The following is a 20,289-nucleotide window of genomic DNA, read 5'->3' as shown; positions in this document are numbered from 1 at the left end:
TAGGTCTGTCCTTCATACATACTGACACTGCCCCCAGAGAAGCAAAAAGACTTGTCAAATTTCCCCCTAGGAGTGAGCAACAAACCCGAGACTCTTGCCTGCACATCCTGATTCCCACCCTGGAGCCCCAGGCCTTCTCCTCTGCCATGAAACCCCTGGCCAGTCAATATGGGACAGCAGGTGGTGCATTAAGGAAGCACACCACCCCCCACCCTTACATCCTGGCACCATCACCTGCTGAGTGAGAATGGATTGCTTATGTGACACCTTAGTTTTCTCATTGGTCTACGAGGACGTAAGAACAAAAAATACCCCAATGTGAATGACAAAGTATAAGGTCACTTTAGCATTATTTGATCCTGGGACACAGGAGATCACCAAAAAGGAATAGAGGGCATGGAAAGCAGAAGTGAAGAACCGAAAACCAGTGTTACCACTTTAGGACTGTCCGAAGGCACTTCTGGAAACCCCACCAAGAGGTGCTGAAAAACAGAGCACTCCAGCCACCCCGGCATTCATGTTGATGGGCCGGGAGGTGCCCACCTTAGAAAGCCTTTGAGAATGTTTCTCCCCGGGACTTTAGGAAGCCAGTACGGTAATAACAGGATCCAGGCTTTATGTTTTTAACAACCCATTTATAGGAGAAAGTCTTTCTGGCACCTTAGGTATTCTCCTTCCCCTCCCTTTCATTCCTCTCACTTCCTTCATTCCAACTACCTAAGCACCTCAGATGGAGAGAGTGAGGAGGTCTCTCTTGTGCCCATCCCAAATCAATACTATGTTCTCTCTCTCTCTCTCACACACATACACACACACACACACACACACATATACACGCACAAATACACACACACAGAATTTGAACTATTTAGGCAACTTTTTATTTTAGTTTGGAGTTCCTCCTTAAGAAGATCCTAAAACACAAAATCATGTGTAAATAGTTTATTTGAGAGGAAATCCCAAGAAACACTGTCAAGGAAGTAGGGAAGTGAGATGGGGAAGGGAAGACGGCTGATAATAGGTTTGTTATCAAGCAAGTCATCGCTGTGGACAATTAGAGCTTCAACCTGCTGTTATCTCTGGGAGCCAGTGTGGAAAATACACCTCAGGGTCCTGCCATCTGAGCAGTGAGAGAGCTGAGCTCTTTATACACTAATTCCCATCAGTCATTGATCGAGTCAATGCTGCCTTTAACAAGCTGTACCTAGTGAGGGAGAAAAATTCAAACAGTATAAGCTCCTCGATGGCTGCTCTATGTCTTATTCAACCTTAAACTCAGCCTCATGTAGGGTGGTTTCCCGACACTGGGAGCCCCCTATGCTGAAGGCAAAGCAGGAAGCCAAAGCAAGCTCCGGCAACCCAAGCCAGACTTCAGGCAAAGAAATGCAGCTGCTGGCATTGGGAAAGCGGCCGGCATGCACTGAAGGGGTCAGAGGGAGGGAGGGACATCAACACTTGCTTTCCTAGGACATTACAGCATCCCTTAGCAAGCCTGACTAACATACTTAGTGGAGCATGCTCACTGGGGATACTCATGGGCTCACCCACATTTCCCAGCCACGTAACCAAAAGACCATGAGCAGAAGGGACATGCATCATTTCCAGGCGAAAAGTATTTATGAGTCAGTATGCAACCCTTCCACCCTCCCTACCCTATAGGAGCAACCCAAAAGCTATACATCCCATCCTGGATCCTGGCATTACCACCGGGAAAGGGGCCGATCCAGAAGGCTGAAGGACCCATGGCCAACTTTGCAGAAAAGAGAAACAAACCTCTTTGTTCAACCCCTGAAATTTCCAGATTTACTTGTTACTGCCGCATAGCTTAACTGAACCTGTCTAATATGTTAAGGTCTTTTGTCCTTTTAAGTTTACATATTCATCGAACAAATAATTACAAATAAGCTAACATGTACTTATGATGTCCCAGACAGTATTTTTGGTGCTGGCGAAACAGCAGTGAACAAAAGGATAAAAACAGGTCTGCCTTTATGGGGCGTTGTACATACTAGTGGGAAGTCACCCTTGCCATAAAGGGAAAAAGTCTGTTTCTCCTCACAGTCATTGTAAGAGGTGCAGTAGGAAATAAGCATCTTGAGAGAAAGATGTTCTGGTATGTTGATGGGAGGAAATCCATTGGTTGACCTATATAAGGCAAGGGTGTTAGACAACAAGAAAGGAAAATAGCAAGGCGAACTGCTCTTTGCATATCATTTCAACATATGGGCCAAGCTCCGTGCTAGATGGCAGAGATCAGAAGGTAACTAAGAATTATGCCATACTTCACAAGCTGAGTCTAGTGAAGGGAGAGAAATATACACCAAGTATAAATTCCCTGATGGCTGCTCTGTGTATTATTAAACTTTGAGTCTCAGCCTGATGCATGGTAGATGACCAACAAACATTTATAAAATCTACTAAGAATTACATAATACTGTTTCACTTGATCTGAAAAGAAAAACCGCATTAAAAGAACAAATCAACCCATATCTCTGCCTGTCTTCGCCCTCAGCTTTTGACACCAGTGCCGAAGGAGACCAGGGCTAGGACTTCCTACATCACTCCTGGAGTGCATGGCACATGGCTCTGGAACAAGCAGTCAACTGAAAGATTGGCCTCTGGGGATATGAGCATCAAAGAACCAACAGCTGTCCAGAGCTCAACTTGAACTTGAAAGCTGGATAGAGTAATCCGTAAGATGGAATGTGAGCCCTTGGGACTAAAACTCAGTCAGCAACCTTCCATTTGAGGTATGTCCCGTCTACATACCTCAGTGCAAATGGCAGCAGTCCGTTGCAAGGACTTGCAAACGTTTCAAGAAACTAATACCTCTAGCACTGCCCCAGGTTTAGAGGGAAGTAAAGGTACCATGTGCATCCAGAAAAGAAGTCAAATTGGTGCCTTTGTTATGTCTTGGGATCTCTTGTTGCCATATTCTCACCGCCAGGGATGTCTCTTCTACCCACTTGCCTCTGTCCTGCTGGGACTCTCTTGGTGTCTGTTGAATGTAAGCAGATCCTAAGGAAAGTCTTTGGCAGATTCTGCTCTGGGAGAACTGACAAACTTAAGCACTACAACATCTTTCATGAAGTATCACAATCACAATAAATCAAAGTTGTAGAACTGCATACACATTTACCATTTAGCAACACAATTTACAGCAGGGTTATCCTTCACCTGAACACAGAGCACCCTCAACCTCTTCTCTAGGAAATATTAAAGGTTCAGGACATCTCTGACCTAGGAGTCACCACTCATCCAGGGATCTGTGGAGAAGAGAGAGCACTAATTCCCCCTATTGGACCATTCTCATTTGGGAATGGCTCGCAGGGTGTCACCTCTGCGCATCCTTGTGCTCACTAGCTCCCATTTCTTAATGACTGTTCAATTGCTGGTAGATTAGCACTACCTAAAATACAGAATATCTGCAGTGACCACTACAAGTTACCAGCCCCTTTTATCCTCAGGTCAATTCCTCTTACTTAGCTAACAGCTTTGTCTAGCCGATAAAAGCTCCGTGAAATGTAATCCAAAGCACTGCGAAGTTCAGCAATCTCTTTCTGTTAGATCTACAGCCTACCCCGTAGCTTACCCCAGCAGTTGGAAATAATATTAACTGACACCCTCATAAGCGTCAGAAACCAGTTGCTTCTCACTACCAATCATCTATTTTTGGAAATAACTGCAAAGCAAGCATATGGCCAGTCCTAGCTCTGACTCTTAAAAGCAATGCCCGTTGATCTTTCGTCTGCCCCTCATTATTTGGTTCTCTTTCCTATCCACCCAGCCCCTCCCATGACTTTAGTCCTAAGGACTGTTTTTCCTCTCTTCATTCCCTCCCCACCCCCAATCCTTACCCTTGTACCACAGCAAACCACATCTTACCTATGTGGAATGCAGAAGAAATGTTTTCCTTTTGATATTAAAAAGTCCTCCCACCAATTAAGTAAACATTGGCCACACCACAGAGCTGGTATGTTATTGCAAAGCACAGGGGAGCACAAAGCCAGAGTTTTTGCAGAGCTGTGTCAAAAGGAACCTCAGGCTTTGGCCTCACCTCCAGGGAAGAGATGAAAACATGCCATGCACGTGTCAGAATGCCAAGTGCAACCATATGCGTGCATCGCTACAGTGTCAGAGGACATAACTGAACAACAGGATCTTCTTACCTATTTATTTGCTCAGGGGATTCCCTCTCCTCTGCCCAGATGGGATCCAGGCTCGGGATCAAACACGCTGCTCTTGGAGGTTTGTCTATGGTGACAATAGGTGGACCCTGGAATCCTGTGGTCAACGGGGCACTTTCATAGTCCCGGGCCTCAGGAACTGTGGAACAGAAGGCTGAGAGCCAGACTGTGCCACAGGCATCGGCCAAGTGCACATCTTTCCCGAATTTCTGAGGGTCATGGTGTTCTTAACCACAACTGTAAAACAGGAAAGTGGGACCAAGGAACAGTTAGATGATTCTTTTCAGTGCACCTGTGGGTCAGTATGGACAATTTGCAATTGTCTGAAATGAAGTTTCAATATTCAGTCATGCATCATTGAGCCAAGACTATTCTCAGGCTTCACAGAGGGAATGTGGCTGCTGCTCCCGCTCTCTGTCTGATGTGCCTTACGGTCCAGGAGGGCTGTTTCAACTCCCTTACTCCGTCTCCCCATCCCTTAGAAGAGACAATTCCAATTCTTCAATAGAGCCTCCAAGAGGACCCAGAAATAATAAGGTTCCCATGTGAAAAGTCCCCTATGGTACCCGTAGGGATTCCATCAGTTATTAATAAAAACACCGCATGGAAGTTTTCCATTTTTCCCCGGGTTCTCAGTATGTGGTTACTTTTGTCCACGGCATCCAAGGGCGAGTTAATTTTATTAAGAACATTATGAGATGGCTAGCATGTCAGAAGTTGACACTACTCTCTCTCCAATCCTCTATTCTTGGTAACATGGTTACATATCGGCTGGCCCCAAAAGCCAGTTGTGCCTTTTTTCAATCTAACAACCATTCTGTGGATAGCATTTGTTTTCCATTGCTGCCAAGGAGACAATCTGGCTCTCATTTCCTTTGAAGAAGAGCCCATTCTGATGAGTCAGGTCTACAATGGGAATAATTAGGTCAAATAAATGAGCCCTTCCAGCTGCCTGTGGCATCACTCAACACCCCCATGTTGCAGATAATGGAGACAACGTGGGAGCAAAAGCAGAGGTTATCTGTTGAGTTATACCTACCTCTTGCCCAAGGGACGTTATCAAAACGTACGCAAGGTAATTATGGCTCCTCTCTGCATCTGGAAAAGTGAAAATGGATCCATAAAATCATGTGGTGGTCCCACTGCCTTCCCAGCCTACAAGAGAGGGCTCTTATCCCATGAGGAAATGCAAACCAGCTGGAAGTTCTCAAGACAGGCTTCTGCATTGTGTCCCATTTGTCCTCATGGGCTCCCAGTCACCTTCTCCTGGGCTGTCATGTCCACTGGCAAGAGAGAGAGGAAATTCAGCGAGGTTGGAGTCATACACCAGCTCTTGTTAATGCTCTGCTCAAGCTGGTATGTGCAGCTCATCACTCAGGCAAGACACTCACATAGTCTATCAGTTTGCTCAACAACCCATACACATGGCAGGAGATGAACCTGGGCTCGGATTAGAAATGCCAACCTGTTACCCGGATTCGGGAGCTCCCCCACCCAGATCTGGGTGGCAGGAAGCGGGGAATGGAGAGAAAAACCTTTATAAGGTAGTCTTTCATCCAAGAGGCTCATTACTCAGGGCAGGCGGGGAGGAATCTTTGTTTCTCCCTCATCTCTTTTTTTTTTAACTTTATTAAACCATCTGGAAATTACTATAATGTAGGAGCTCTCAAAAGTTGCACCACCAAATCCCACCAACCTGGGATGTTGTACCTAATGTTGATGAGGGTCATGGACCTCAGGCAAGGGTTAATGACACATCTCACACTACATCAGCCTGACCAGACCAGGTGCTCTTTCCAAGCAGCATGTTCTCGTAAAGATCCCACCACTTACTTTTTAAATCAAAACCACCATCTGAAGCCTCTCATGCAAGTGATTATTTTTAGTTGTGGTTGATTTGTTTCCCCACAGGTTCCATTATTTTGGATTATGCCAGCTCTACAAAAAATTAGGAACTTCCTCTCTGAAAAAATAAAAAGTTAGGGGCGCCTGGGTAGCTCAGTCGGTAGGCGTCTGCCTTCAGCTCAGGTCATGATCCCAGGGTCCTAGGATTGAGCCCCACTTTGGGCTCCCTGCTCCAAGGGAAGCCCACTTCTCCCTCTCCCACTCCCCCGGCTTGTGTTCCCTCTCTCACTGTCTCTCTCTCTGTCAAATAAATAAATAAATAAATAAATAAATAAATAAATTTTAAAAATAAATAAAATTAATTAATTAAAAATAAAAAGAGAAATTCAGCTGACATTGAAGTAATAGTTAGGAACAAAACCACCGCTTCCCAGTCCCTCATGCCTACAGGGATGGATGCATCTCACGCCTACCAGGTGGTAGATGATGCCCGAGTAGAAGCCCAGGAAGGACAGGACAGCGGTGAGCCTCAAAATGAGCCCATTTTCAACTGTTCTGGGGCAATTGACTGTCAAAGTCAGTGTACCATAAAATATCTTTCATTCAGTCACCTAATAATGAATCACTGAGTGACCGCTGGGTACAAGGCACTTTTCCATCCCTGCGCCCCAGCCCCTGGTGTGAACACCAGTCCTGCTGTCCCTCCATTGTCCAGCAGACCCTAAAACCAGGAGGCCTCCCAGACGCCAGAGTGACTGGCAGTTATGGGAGGTGGGAAGGCTTTGCCCCAGGACACTCAGATGAAAGGCAGCAATGCTGACTCACAATCCAGCTCCTATGTAGATCCCCCCCATCCCCATCTCCTCTGACATGAAATCTCCACGTCGAGGCTGGGAGCCCTAACCACACACTACCTGCGGAGTCACCCAGGAAAGAGGATCTCATAACCCTAAATGAAGAGGAATTACTTTTCTCTTTTTTTTAATCTCCTTCTAGCCTTTAAACAATCTCATTCACTTGTCTTGCCCTAATCTAACTTCCTCTCCTGGGATGTGTCTGCAAGGCTCATTACTAAGAAATGCTGGCATCAGCCACATCATAGGCTTAAGACTCCAGCACCTCTGCTTCCATGAGCAAACCTCAGCTGTTGCAAAGTGAAGCCATATTTCACCTCCCCCAGGAGGCCAGATCTAAGCTATAGCACAAACTCCAGAAGGATGGGCAGATGCGGGGTGAAGAAGGGAGACTCCCTCACTGGGTCAGGGGAGCTACTGCAGGTCCCCTGCCACCCCATGGAGCATGCAGCTAGCTTTGTTCTGCCATCCCAGGCCAGAGGTGCAGCATGGTTCATGCATGCACCAAGTTCAGTACGTGCTTTAGGTCAAGGGCAGGAGTGGTGTGCTCACACGTGCAGCCACTGAACCCTGGGATGGGGCTCAGTGAGGCGAGGAGAGGGAGTTGAAATCGAGCAGGGCCCATTAATTCATCTGAGCCTTGTCTGAGCTGGCTGGACTAGAAATGAATTCCCAGCAGGGCGGCCTCATGGCGCTGCTGCTATAATCGGGGTGGGGACCTCAAAGAGTTTTAATTGCTGGTAATACAAATGGAACAAAACTTTAAAATGCAATTTCCTCCTGGTTCCCTCCACCACCACCACCCTGTGTCATCTTTAATCTGCATTTGGGAGGATATTAAGATTTGGGGTGTATCAAGAGTACAGAGGAGAAGGAAAATCCTGTGATATGAAATATTCTTTAGCAAGAAAAGCAATCGGAGAACTGACTGTAAATCCACTTCCGCTGTTTGCTCTCTTTTCTCTACCTCTGATTCCCCCCAGTAAACAGTAAAAAGATGATGGCTTTGGAATTCATGTTTTTCCTGGAATTGGAAGGAGTTTTATCAAAAGAAGTCCAGAACACTCCCTTTTCACCTGAAGGAGGACAAGGCACAAGCCCCCCACCATGGCAGTACCAGGTTGGGGGGGGAGGGGCAGCACAGCTGATAAGCTCTTAGCAATTCCCCTATTTGCAGACACTGAAGGGCCTTTACTTGAAAACTGATGAATGAGTTTTCTTTTGTGTCATAAGAATAGGTGACCTTTTCCCCCTGAATTCCCATCCTGGGGGCCAGGGAAGAGAGCCCAGGATCCCTTCTCTTGGCCTTCACACCGTGGGAAAGAGTATCTAGAGTTTAAAAGCCTGATAAATGCCCTCGAATAGCTTTGAAAATCACTCAGCGTGAGCACTTGCCCCCTGAACAAACATCCACGTTGTATCGCGTCGCGACAGGCATGCCTCGGGGTCTTTGACCCAGTCACAGACACAGAGCCAATTTCCTTTGTCAATAGATTCATGCCACTTGTCTCGCTCCTGAAAACAGTTTCTAAAGAATTCTCCAGTGAAGTCAGTTTCCTAGGAGAATCCACCACATCACCCCAGCAGATATTTCTACCCTTGCAAACCATTAGATAAACTTAAAGAACAAATTAGTCCTCACGGTCGGCCTCCCCAGCCCTTCCCCAGGTCACCACTTAAATCACTCTACTTTCTCAGAGGATTTGAAGCAAGCTTTCAGATCAGAGCCCTCCAACCAAGAGCCCGAGTACGTAACTCATAAGAACAATCGCCCAACAACTGTTTCTTCAATTTCTCACATCTGGTATCTGCTCCCTTGTGAATGGGACAGCCACCAGCAGGAAGGGTTAGGGTGGGAGTGAGTTAAGTCTCGAAAAGAAAGAGGCTATGAAAAGCAGAGAGATCAGAACTATCCCAGGAGGCAAGTGTCGGTCAAGGGCTCTGAAACCCTTTAAATAGCTCTTTCTACTCTGCCTTGATTTTGTCCATGTCTCCAATTTTATGTACTGGCCACCCTAGAAACTATGAGCTCTGCCTAGCCAGTTACAAGCAACTGCTAGTTACTTGAGAAAAGAGTCTGTTCCTCGGCAGAATCAGAACAAAATCCACTTTGATTTGGTTGGTATCCCTAAACTGAATTAAGCATCGTTAATGGCACGGTATGATAAAAAAAGCACTGACTTTGACGTTAGGGAAGCCCGAGTTGTGTATTTTGCCTCTGCTGCTTGTCAGGCAGTGTGGCTACTCACCGAGTCTCTGCTTTCTGTTTTTGCAAAACTGAAAAGATGACACCACTTACCTTGTATGAGTCAAATAAGAATAAAATGAGAAAAAAACAAAATGACAGTAGGTGTTTAACACACTTGATACAGTGTCATAGTAAATAGCGTCTAGTTTCCTCTATCTTTGATGTACATACAACTATAACCAGGACCCCATCATTAAACTGGTTCTGACATCTTGACTTGTCGTGGTTTCCTTTATAAGAGTTAACAAACAATGCCAATGGCCAACCCTGTTACCCATAATCGTTGTAATACTGATGCACCAAAATAATAACATGGTAAATTATAAAGGCAAGTCATTTCACACAAAAGGGGGAAAGGAAAGGCTGGAAAGAGATGAGAAGTAAATTCACAACTTTAGCAGCGCATCCTCTCAAAGAAAGAAGTTTTCCTGTATTTTAATATGTCACTTTAACGTAGAGTATAATATTATAGAAGAACATTTTATTAAATTATAGAATTTCAGGGTTATTAAAGCCCAAATCCTTCACTGATACCTGAATACCATGTGAAATACTTTTTACTTTTAATTTACTCTTTAGAGTACTTTTTTTTAAAGGCTATTTGAGGATTCCCTGAGGTAAGCAAAATGGTCACAATCCAGGAATAAGAGTTTCGAAGTCATGAAGGCAGGTAACTTGAGACAATCCTCTTGGTTCATATGTACTGAGCTGTAACTGGATATATGCCCTATAATTTCTCTTTGGAAGAGATGGGGGGGATAGAAGAAATTTACAAATCTAAATGTGCTCCCTCGTGGGCAAAGCCACTGTGGACTGCAGACTGACCATGCAGTGAAGGGTGAAGTTCAGCTAGTTCATGTGGCCCAGAGTCCATGGCATCCAAGCCCCTGGGGTAGGTGGCTTGGTGGTGGTGGGTATGGAAAATGGGGCCCCAGCCTGAACTCCTGAATAGAATCTTTGAAGACGGTTCTGAAATTAGCATTTTGCACAAAAATTCGCATTTTTCATAAATTCTAAAAGTGGTGAAACCCTATTTGTAATGTGAAAAAAAAGTGATGAGACAAAGCATTTTACTCATCACTGAGAAGAGGCAAAGGAGCTTACGTATCAATGGAGAGAAAGAGAAAAAACAGAAAGCCAGTCATCTTAACGTGCAGATGTGTCATAATGTGTCATTTAAAAAGCACCCATGTAACTCATTCCCAACTCAACTGCCTCTGGGAGAATCCAATTAGAAATATTACCCTACGACTCTAAAATGAGTCTCAAAGTTTAGTCACATTTAAAATAAAAGAGTAGAAGCAGAAAATATTCATTTGCGTCAGTATATTACTCAAACACTCAATACTACCTTTTTTTAAGAGTCCAAGCATGATGTTCTTTAGCAAAAGAAAAGCCTACTGGGAAAATAATATTGTTTTGTTGGGTCTGAATGCTTCTTTCTAGAAAACCAACTATGCTGCACTCAGCCACAGGAGGATAAATTCTTCAGAAAGAATCTCAGCGAGTTGCTTAACTTAAAATCACAAGCAGAAAATTTTTTTAATTTCCAGGAAAAAGAATCAGCACCCTCTTCCAGTTCATTGAGAGATGTGGGAAGTGTGTGTCTTATTTACCAAAGGGTAAATGCTTCCTAATCATTCTAATGAGAGCTCCTGAGAACCTAGCTTTCAGCTTTATCACAAGTTAAAATAAAAAGAGTAAAAACATACAGGAATCCAAATTCACACCACCCATGAAATGAAGTTTGTAATTCCATCTTGGCCACTAGACGACAAACCCTTTCCTTATCAACAGTCTCTTCCACCTTCCTCATTCCTAAGTCTTCATCACACCCTTAACAACATGCCATCCATCTAAAACCAGACTGAGGAGATTATTGTCCTAAGATAATGAGATAAAAGTGAAGATAGAGTACTACAGAATCCTTAGAAATTAGAGGTAATATCTACCTCGGGAGATCAAAAAAGAGTTCATAAAAATAATATTTTTAAAGAGTCCTGATAAGAAGCATGAAGTTGAACAGAGATGACTTAGAAAAGACATTACAGAAAGACTATGAGACAAAACATGAAGGTCAAAGATGAGGGACACGATTAAGGGAGGCCATGGCTCTCTTGCCACTTGCTCTCTACATATTTTATCAACCCTCATATCTTCTATTAGACTCCTTCCATCTCTCTCCAATCTTCACTTGACATTCAATTCTCTTTATCATTGTTCTAATTTATACCCTCGGTACCCTTCTCCACCTAGTCTGTTGTGACAATCTTCCAACCATTTCTTCATCTTCGGATTCACCTATTTACTCCTTAGTTTAACAAAGATTAAAAGCAGGATTGGGTCCCCCAGTGTCTATTGTAGAAACCCCTACATCCTTACTCTAGCATTTAATGTCCCACTCTGTCATTCTAGTTTTTGGTCTCAAAGTTTCCCTTAACACAGATACACAGCAGTCAGGGAACAAGCGAAGAAGTCAGGTAACAAGAGGACTGAATCTCAATTAAACAGCCATGGATGACCTTTGAGAGCCCAGTCTCAACAGAGTGATGGGAGTGAGCCACAGTGGATGTGGAAAAGAAAAGGAAAAAATGAGGGATAAAGGTGAGCCAAAGAAGTGAAAATAGCTAGTACAGATAATTCTTTGGGGGAGTTAGACAAAAAAAGTAATATGAATAATAGGATGCTATGCTAGGGGAATTAGGAGGGCCAAGGAATGACTTCTTGGTGGTGGTGGTAGTAGTGGTAGGTGGCACTGATAGTAGCAGATGGAGGTGGTGCTGGTACTGTTTGTGGTGGCTGGGATCAGGAGAGAAGAGAATGAGTCGCCAGATTTCCTATCTAAAATCACAGCAAAAACAAGAGGTGCTCACCCACAACCAGAGAAAAGTGAAGGACAAGTCAAAAGCCCTTACCAAACCAACAATCTACAGAGAAATCTTAAAAACATTTATAAGAACCCCAGCTTTGAGTAGAAAATTTTTTTCGGCATATTTTGGGGGAGGAGGGGGCAATATCAATTAAATATAAACCTATTTATGTATTTGTTTATTCCCCAAACTTGTTCCAGAAAGAATCTAAGGCAGCCACAAAGTGCTAGGTGCTGGGTAAAAGCCACCACATCCTGGAATATGAGCTAAACTCCCTTGGCCACCAGTGCTATAAGACCCAAGCAAATAGATCGTAAACAAAGAGCTCAAAGCACCAAGCTCTTAAACAGAAGGAATAAAACTGAAGGACCATGATGAGGAGGGGCAGGTCCCCCAGGTGTACCTGAATGCTGAACTGGTTCCCACCACATCAAAAGCCATGGCACAGCCCCTAATTCCAATTGCTGAAACATTTTAACAGCTGGGAATTAAAATAAGCTGTCAGCCAGCTCAAAAAGATTTTTTAATTCAAAATAAATCAAGCTAACAACCTGCAGATGTTTGGAAAGAAAATGTTTGGGTGACTCATTTTCAAAACCCAATTCCCTAACTTTGCCATTTCAGGGTTTCTGAATGACTGCTACCTGCCCTTCGTGTCTAATCATGAGACACACTGCTTTGCTGGCATTGTGAGACTTAACACTGCTCTAGTGCGTTGATGGTCATGGGTTCCATCTGGTAAACTAAGCTGAAATCGGAATTCAAGGGCATGGAGCTGGTCAGATTACTGAACGTGTTGCTAGGTCTCGGGATCTCCAGAAATCCTTCCATCTCTAACAGGAGATAGAGATACTCAAAAGTTCTGCCCAAAAGTCTCTGTGCTTAGGTTTGCATTAAACTTTGTGCCACATTTCTTAGGGAAAAAATGGGATCATTTCAGAATGGGTCGAACGACAGAATAGGAACAAGGAGAGAATAAAAGAAGAGGCTGCAGAAGCAATGAATAATATCACAGACTCAAGATAAATGGCCAAAGAGAAATCAGCACCTCAGAGCCCCGTCTGAGGACAACGTGGGAGGTGCACACATCAGTGGAGGAAGAAGAGGAAAGCTTCAGCTTCTCCACCTGAGAACCATCTGGGTCATTCCAGTCAGCCTTTTTCAGCTGGTAAATATAGAACAAACCATAATAATACAGTACTAAATCTGATCATAAAGCCTGGGAGCTGTTGGTCATCAAAGCGATGAGGTAGAGGTATGAGATTACTGCCAGGGGGGTGGGAAACTCTTCATCCATTCATATTCAGCAGGTGGTTTTGTCCCTTCCAGAAGGACTTCCCTTCTTCTTTACCTTCCCAGCAGTTCAGGCCGCTATAATGCAGTGCCACAGATTGGGTGGCTTATAAGCAACGGAAATGTATTTCTCGTAGTTCTGGAGGCAGGGAAATCCAAGATCAGGGTGCTGGCATGGTCAAGCTCTGGTGAGGACCCTCCTCTGGGTTGTAGATTGCTGGCTTCCCATGTATTCTCATGTGGGGGAAGGGGTAAGAGAGCCCTGTGGGGTCTCTTTAATAAGGGCACTAATCCCATTCATGAGGGCTCTGCCCTTATCAGAACCTGGTCCCCTTACCAAAGTTCCCACTTCCTAATTCCATTACAATAGACATTAGGATTTCAACATAAGAACTCTGGGGACAAGTTCAGTCTATAGCGCTCTCCTGGCCTCAAGTCACCAATGATGGGAAGCTATCTGGGGCCTCTGTTTCCAACTTTCCTGTACATCCATAGGCGTTTCCATGTTCCCCCCACTGAGGGTCTCAGGTGGCCTCCAGGTCTATCTCCCACTTCATTTTTTGAAAGCAAGAGCTATGTCTTGTCATCTTTGCATCCCCAGCACCCAACACAGGACCTAGCATTTAGTAAGCAGTCAGCAACTATTTGCTGAATTATTCAGTCCAGTTCATTAAGGAGAAAATTATTATTTTTAAAGAGAGTAAGCTGAAAAGTCTCAAAAAAATGTTCTTTAGGTATGTACATTTTCCCAAACTTTTGATGACCTGTCCTCAATTAAAATGACTTCCAAGACTAGAAGCTGATCTTGGAATCAGCTTTGTGCCACATTTCTTAGGGAAAAATTCTTTTTTCCCATTCTATTATTTAGAAAATAATAGAATGCCATGAACTAGAGGTTGTTTAAGAATCAGAAGATTTCTTAGAAACATAATACACTTATGTCTACCTTTGGAGCTTCCACATTCTCACTGCTACAGCGAACAGCAGTCTCCCCGAATCCCTTTCAGCCAGAATTCAACACAAACGGAAGGTAAAAGGTCATAGTTGCTTAGCTCTAAGAGAAGAAAAGGTGAGCAGGAATGATGTGTTCCCTACTTCATCCTATTTGCTTTTCTCATCACACCGATCTCATTGAGAAAGGGGTAAAGAGTCCCTACTCAGCCAGCCATCTTATGTAGGGCTCAAGCCCATCTCACCAAAGAGTCAACATCCTTGATGAATGAAAACCAAATGACTATCAAGAGTGTATTCCTGGGCGCCTGGGTGGCTCAGTCGGTTAAGCAACTGCCTTTGGCTCAGGTCATGATCCTGGAGTCCCGGGATCGAGTCCCACATCGGGCTCCCTGCTCAGCAAGGGGCCTGCTTCTCCCTCTAACCCTCCCCCCTCTGATGTACTCTCTCTCTCTCTCATTCTCACTCTCTCAAAATAAATAAATAAATCTTAAAAAAAAAAAAAGAGTGTATTCCTTTCCAGCAAGGGTCTATGGCCAAAAAGACATATACTGAGCTTGATTTGCTTCCACATTACAGAAAATAGATTTTCTCTAGCCATGATTATTTCCAATCTAAATTGTCAAAATCCAGTACTTTTGTACTTGACTCCACTACTTACTAGTTCTACCACCCTCGACAAGTCATTTCATTTAGTTACTTAGGAAATATCACTTAAATTCCTGCTATATGCCAGGCACCATGCCAGAGGCTAGAGATATAATGGATAGATGGATAGAAATGTTCTTTGACCTCACAGAGCATAGATCTGTTTCTCCCCCATATTAGCACCCCCTGGTGGTAAACTCGGGTTCCTGCTACAAAGGGTTCTAATTAGGAATAAATGAGGGGTGACGACGTCAGGTGCCAAATGCAGTACCTGGTAAATACTATGGGCTCATTAAATGCAAGAAACATTATGATTAACCAATAAGTTGATGTCAAAGTTTTATAAACTGTAAATATAATACAATTATTCCCATTGTCATTTCTGTAATAGAGAATTTTTAGAACGAACTGTTAAAATAAAGCCAGTATTATATTTCCAACAATTAAAGATGCAGCATTTTCTACACATTGAAGCTTCACATGTGGCTGTTTTGATAGCCTAGGCACACTCCAGACCTAGGAAATGTTTTCAGGTTGCCCCGTCTCTTACCACTCTACATAGGGTCAGCTACACCCAACGGCTTGCAAGGCCCTGCTGTAACAGGCGTGTCCACCCTGTACTCCAAGGGCACCCCGTGCAGACTGCAGTTTTGTGGCCCCATCACAGTCCGCCTCCTCACCCAGAGCTCAGGTCTCTGAGGACAGGATTCATGTTCTATCTTAGCTTTCTTTCCCTCACGGCTTCTCAGTCAGTTCCTGGTATGTAGTAAGGATTTGCTCCATAAATGCGCATTATTTTAAAAGTAATGATTAAATGAGGGGTGCCTGGATGGCTCAGTCGGTTAGGCGTCTGCCTTTGGCTCAGGTCCTGATCTAAGCCCCACGTCGGGCTCCCTGCTCAGTGGGGACCTCGCTTCTCCCTCTCCCTCTGCCGCTCCCCCTGCTTGTGCTCTCTCGCTCTCTCTCCCTCAAATAAGCAAATAAATAAAATCTTTAAAAGTAATGATTAAATGAATCAACAAGAGGGAAAAAACAGAATATATTATTTATGCCTTAATCATCTACTTATCTGTAAAATAAATTACATTAAAAGAGTATATTTTCTTTTCAGTTTGAATTTAAAAAGCATTTAATAAACACACAATTAACTATTGTGTGCACAGCCATGTGGGAGACCTTGGGAGTGACATAAAAATGACAGAAACGCTGCACACACAGTACACAAAGTCTCCAACTTCGGAGGCTACAAAAAACTTTGGAATTCATAGGATTCAAAGCTATCATTTTGTGGGTCATGAAACTGAGGTTCACAGTGTTTGCCTTGTCCAAGATCAAAAAAAAAAAACCAAAAAAAAACAATGACAACTAACATATCTTGTACGGTTCCCAGGTGCCAAACGCTTCCCTGGTATTATTTCCTTTAATTCTCAAAACCACACGTTGAAACAAGGGCTATGATTGTCCCCATTTCACTGATGAGGAAACTTAGTATTAAGGAGATTAAGTGACTTGCCCAAGACAAAGCCAAGTCTCGGAAGGAGGCTGTGTGACCCTCTGTCCACTTCTCATGCCACCTCCCCACACTGACCGAATAACCCGAAATGCTCCAAAGGCCATACGTGAGCAGAATTCCAAGCAGGAGTGCCGCTAACCTGGCACCTCCCAGCCCTGTGGAGAGTGACGTCAGCAGTGACAGAGGCGGCGGGTTTCTGCAGCTCCTCACACGCAGGCTTGGGACTCCTCATCTGTCTTGTTATGTATTAAATGAGATTCTGGTTACTTTCGTAAAAGGGAAAAAGAAGGTGTTCTTCCTCTCTCCCTGCCCCCACTTCCCTCCCTCCTCTCTCTCTCTCCCGCCTTCTTTCCTTCCATTCTCTCTCTCTCTGCTCCTCTTTCTTTCTCTCTCCCTCTCTCTCTCTCTCTTCCTCCCTCCCTCTTTCTCTTTCTCCCTCTCGCCCCACTCCGCCCCCGTCTCTTTCTCTGTCTCTCTCTGGCACAAAAATAGAGACAGAAAGAACATGTGTGGGGCCACAGGCTTAGAATCAGACCATCCCCCCAAGCCACGCATTCACTTACTTCACCAGAGCAGGACCTGCCAGAGTCCACTGTGAGAAACTGCCTCACTGCCCCCCTTCCCCTCCCCCAGAGGCCATCAGAGTCTTTCCGTTAGGGAGTTAAGCTCCTCTATGAGCCACTTCTGCCACCTAGTGTGAAGAGATCTAGAAAAAAATAATTCGGGTGGATAGAAGAAACACACTATAACCCCAAACTGCAAGACATTTTCAAATAAATACCATCCACTTACCCCAGACTATTTTAGAAGCTACAAAACAAATGAGCATTTATAGGTCTGATGCAGTAGATTGAGGCCATGATTTTAAACCAGCCGAAAGCTTTTTGACAATATATTGCAAAAGAATGTACCATGAGCATAAGTTCCAAGATATGCCACAGTCACTTTGAGATCAAAATCATGTGTACGAACTACAAAAAATTTCAACTCAGCAGGGACCAATCCAATGACATTGGACTGATATCTACTACGAAACTGTTTTTCCTAAGAAACCATAGTTCAGGAGAAGCACATTTTCCCTAATGCTGAGACACGAGAGAATCTCTATACTTGTTTGTTCTGTTGTTGTTATCCTGATAAAAAGGGTACTCTATGATGTAAGATAATGTTTTCAAAAGCTTCCTTACAATAAACCTAGTAGGTTTCACACAGCTTTCCCCGTATCATCTGTCAGCATAGGCTGGAGACAAGCTCAGGGTGAAATTCAGTGCAAGCATCTGTTGCAAGGGGCCAAAGCACATCCCAAGCACAAAGCTTTCCGGCAGGGTGGTTTTTCTCAAAGGTAAAGTGAGGTGTGGAAAGCCTAATTCTCTCATTCAGAAAATCTTCAATAAAAACTTTCTCGGGGCTGGGTGGCTCAGTCGGTTAAGCATCCCACTCTTGATTTTGGCTCAGGTCATGATCTCAGGATTGTGAGATCGAGCCCCGCAACCAGCTCTGCGCTGAGCATGGTGGAGCCTGCTTGGGATTCTCTCTCCCTCCCCACCTGACCCTCCCCCACCACTCCTGCTCTCTCTAAAAAAATATAAAAAAAAATGTTTCTCACAACTGGCCATGGAAAAAAGACTGGACAGAGAGAGTTCAGGTTTTTATAATTTCTGGAAAACCCTTGGAGTGCAGACAGTCTGTGATTCTGATTACTGAAATACTGATTTCCTTCAATAATCAACCAGGAAAAGCGGAGGGCTACCGTTCTTAATGGAAATTGAAGAGCCAAATAAACAAGTAAGCCCCATGTCAGTGTGGAGAAACAACCTTCTCCAAAACAAAGGGGGGTGGGGAGGGTGCCTAGTGCAGTCACTCTGAAATCAGAGTGAAATTGGGCAGTTGAAATTCACAGCATTTGAACCCATCTCAGCACCTGCCCCCTCTAATGCACAAGCATCTACCACGCACAAGGGGGGGATGTACTGTAACCTCCATCTCTCAGAGTATCTAGTGCAGGAAATGTAGACCTCAGGGAGAATCACTGGAAACCAGAGCGGCAGTCCAATCAGGTTCATGGGCTGGCAACACACCGGTGGCTAGTGTGGGCACAAGGGACTATGAGAAACTGCCTCTTTAGGCCCAGCACCAGGGATCCAGTTACATCACAGAGGGTGAAACCACTTCAAAGCCCAGATATTGGCAACCTGAAGCCCATGAAGGACTGAAATGAAATACTATTTCACCAGGCCTGGAGCGACGAATCATACAACCTAATTCCTCCGCCGAGCCTTGGTTAATGATCAAGAGGCTCGTCTCTCCCTGGCCTGCTTGGCATATTGAATGTAGTTTGTCTTTATGTACGTGTTTCATTTTTTGGAAAGCTATACGAGATGATGGGAAGGCATAAATTAAAGAGGTATTTGGGGGGGGGAGGCATTTATTTATTTTATTTATTTATTTTTTTTTTGGCCTGCCACCTGCAAAGTCCTTTCAGAACCACAACCAGTAGAAGCTGACATGCTAGAAAGGAAAGAAGCAAAAAGAGAGAGTCTGCACCGTTAAAATAGGAAAGGCTCTAGGAATGTGGCTCTAGGCCCAGGAATCCAAACTGGTTATCTCGGACCATCATTCTTTAAAAATATTTTCCAAGAAGAGAGGCTCATATCCCTAGACTGAGATTGTGCCGGGGAGCTCCTAAACTCCGGTCCAGCATCTTGCCTTAGAAGGGTCTAGAAATATCGAGGAAAGATGAGTTTGAAAACACACAGAAGTCCTATTAGCCAGCTGCCCAGCATTCCTGTGACATTTTCTCTACTCACTGTAGTCCCTTGGGGCTGTTTCCACCACCACCACCCCCACACACACACCCACTTCTGCACTCCCACCCCTGCACTCCCATGCCCAGAGTGCTATTCCTCTTTTCTGACAACTGCTGAAAGCCCAATTTCGTACCCAACACCCACAAGCAAATTTCTCTGCAAATCACATAGATTTGTAAAGCACGTTCCTGAAGCCCTACCGGGATTATAAGCCACCTATTATGTCCCTTAGTTTCCTCATTGTTCACGTATTTGTTCTATTTCCAAAAAGATGATTCATTCTTGAAAAGCCTTATGGTTGGTTATACTTCGGGATTCCCCAAGCACCTTTTCAGCCCAACAATACAGTAGCTACTCAGTAAACTGTTGAAGGTTGACTTTAAGCTCTAGATGAACTATCGTAAATTGGACCTCATAGCTCTAAGGTCTTGTGTTGTGACGAGGATGAGATGTGCATAGGAAAATGATTGTTTCATCTGACACAGAAATGAGGGTGCATAGTTATCATTTACCATGACCTAAGCTAGAGAATCTTCTTGTCTTGTGCTCAAAGACTACAAATGACATCTTATACCTTTAGAAGGAAAAGAACAGCTGCTTAAGGAAAGGGCACAAGAAATTGTAATGAAGGACTTCCCACCCCGTTTTCATCAAGTCCTCAAAATTGGAGCCACCAGTCAAGCTCAGTACAAACAGCATGTATATGGGAAGGCCTGGCAAAACTGGGATGGTTTTAAGAAATCGGTGCTTAAGGAGAGAGAGAGAAGGCTTTTCAAGGCACAAGTCTGTGTCCCAGAGAGCCTTGGGATCTAAGATGACACTGCCTCTTGCTATGAGACAAAGAACCTTGCCGCAGAGGAGAATTCGCTCAACAGAAAATATTACGTGGCTGAGAAACCAGATTCAAACTGAGTCAGAGCCAGCATGAGGCACGATTTGCAAGCAGGTGAAGTTGGCCGGGGTGCTCTTGTGATCCCCATTTCTGCACCTGTCTTCCCTCTTCCCCTCAACCATCCTCCAGGTAGGTCCTCGGGCAAACTGCTGGATTCCAAAACTCTTAGTCCTGGGACCTC

General features: G+C 44.3%; 1 long non-coding RNA gene across 3 annotated transcripts in view; it reads right to left on the bottom strand.

Annotated features, from left to right (window-relative positions):
- Positions 1–16,714, bottom strand: part of LOC141371041 (uncharacterized) — a 68,977-nt gene extending 52,263 nt beyond the window's left edge. The window contains exons 1-4 of one of the 3 annotated variants that reach the window (XR_012375644.1): positions 16,516–16,714; positions 5,227–5,470; positions 4,170–4,424; positions 2,537–2,998 (exon numbers count right to left, since the gene is read on the bottom strand). This is a non-coding gene — a long non-coding RNA (uncharacterized lncRNA). Of the gene's footprint in view, positions 1–2,536; positions 2,999–4,169; positions 4,425–5,226; positions 5,471–16,515 lie in introns of those variants that run through there. The other 2 variants (XR_012375646.1, XR_012375645.1) reach the window with 2 other exon arrangements.
- Positions 16,715–20,289: the final 3,575 nt, after the last annotated feature.

This window comes from Callorhinus ursinus, unplaced genomic scaffold (assembly GCF_003265705.2).
Source record: "Callorhinus ursinus isolate GAN/ISIS: 27379988/994484 unplaced genomic scaffold, GSC_fseal_2.0 scaffold54, whole genome shotgun sequence".
NCBI lineage: Eukaryota > Metazoa > Chordata > Mammalia > Carnivora > Otariidae > Callorhinus > Callorhinus ursinus.
The sequence above is the reverse complement of the archived record's forward strand: the minus strand, read 5'-3'. Positions and strand labels throughout refer to the sequence as shown.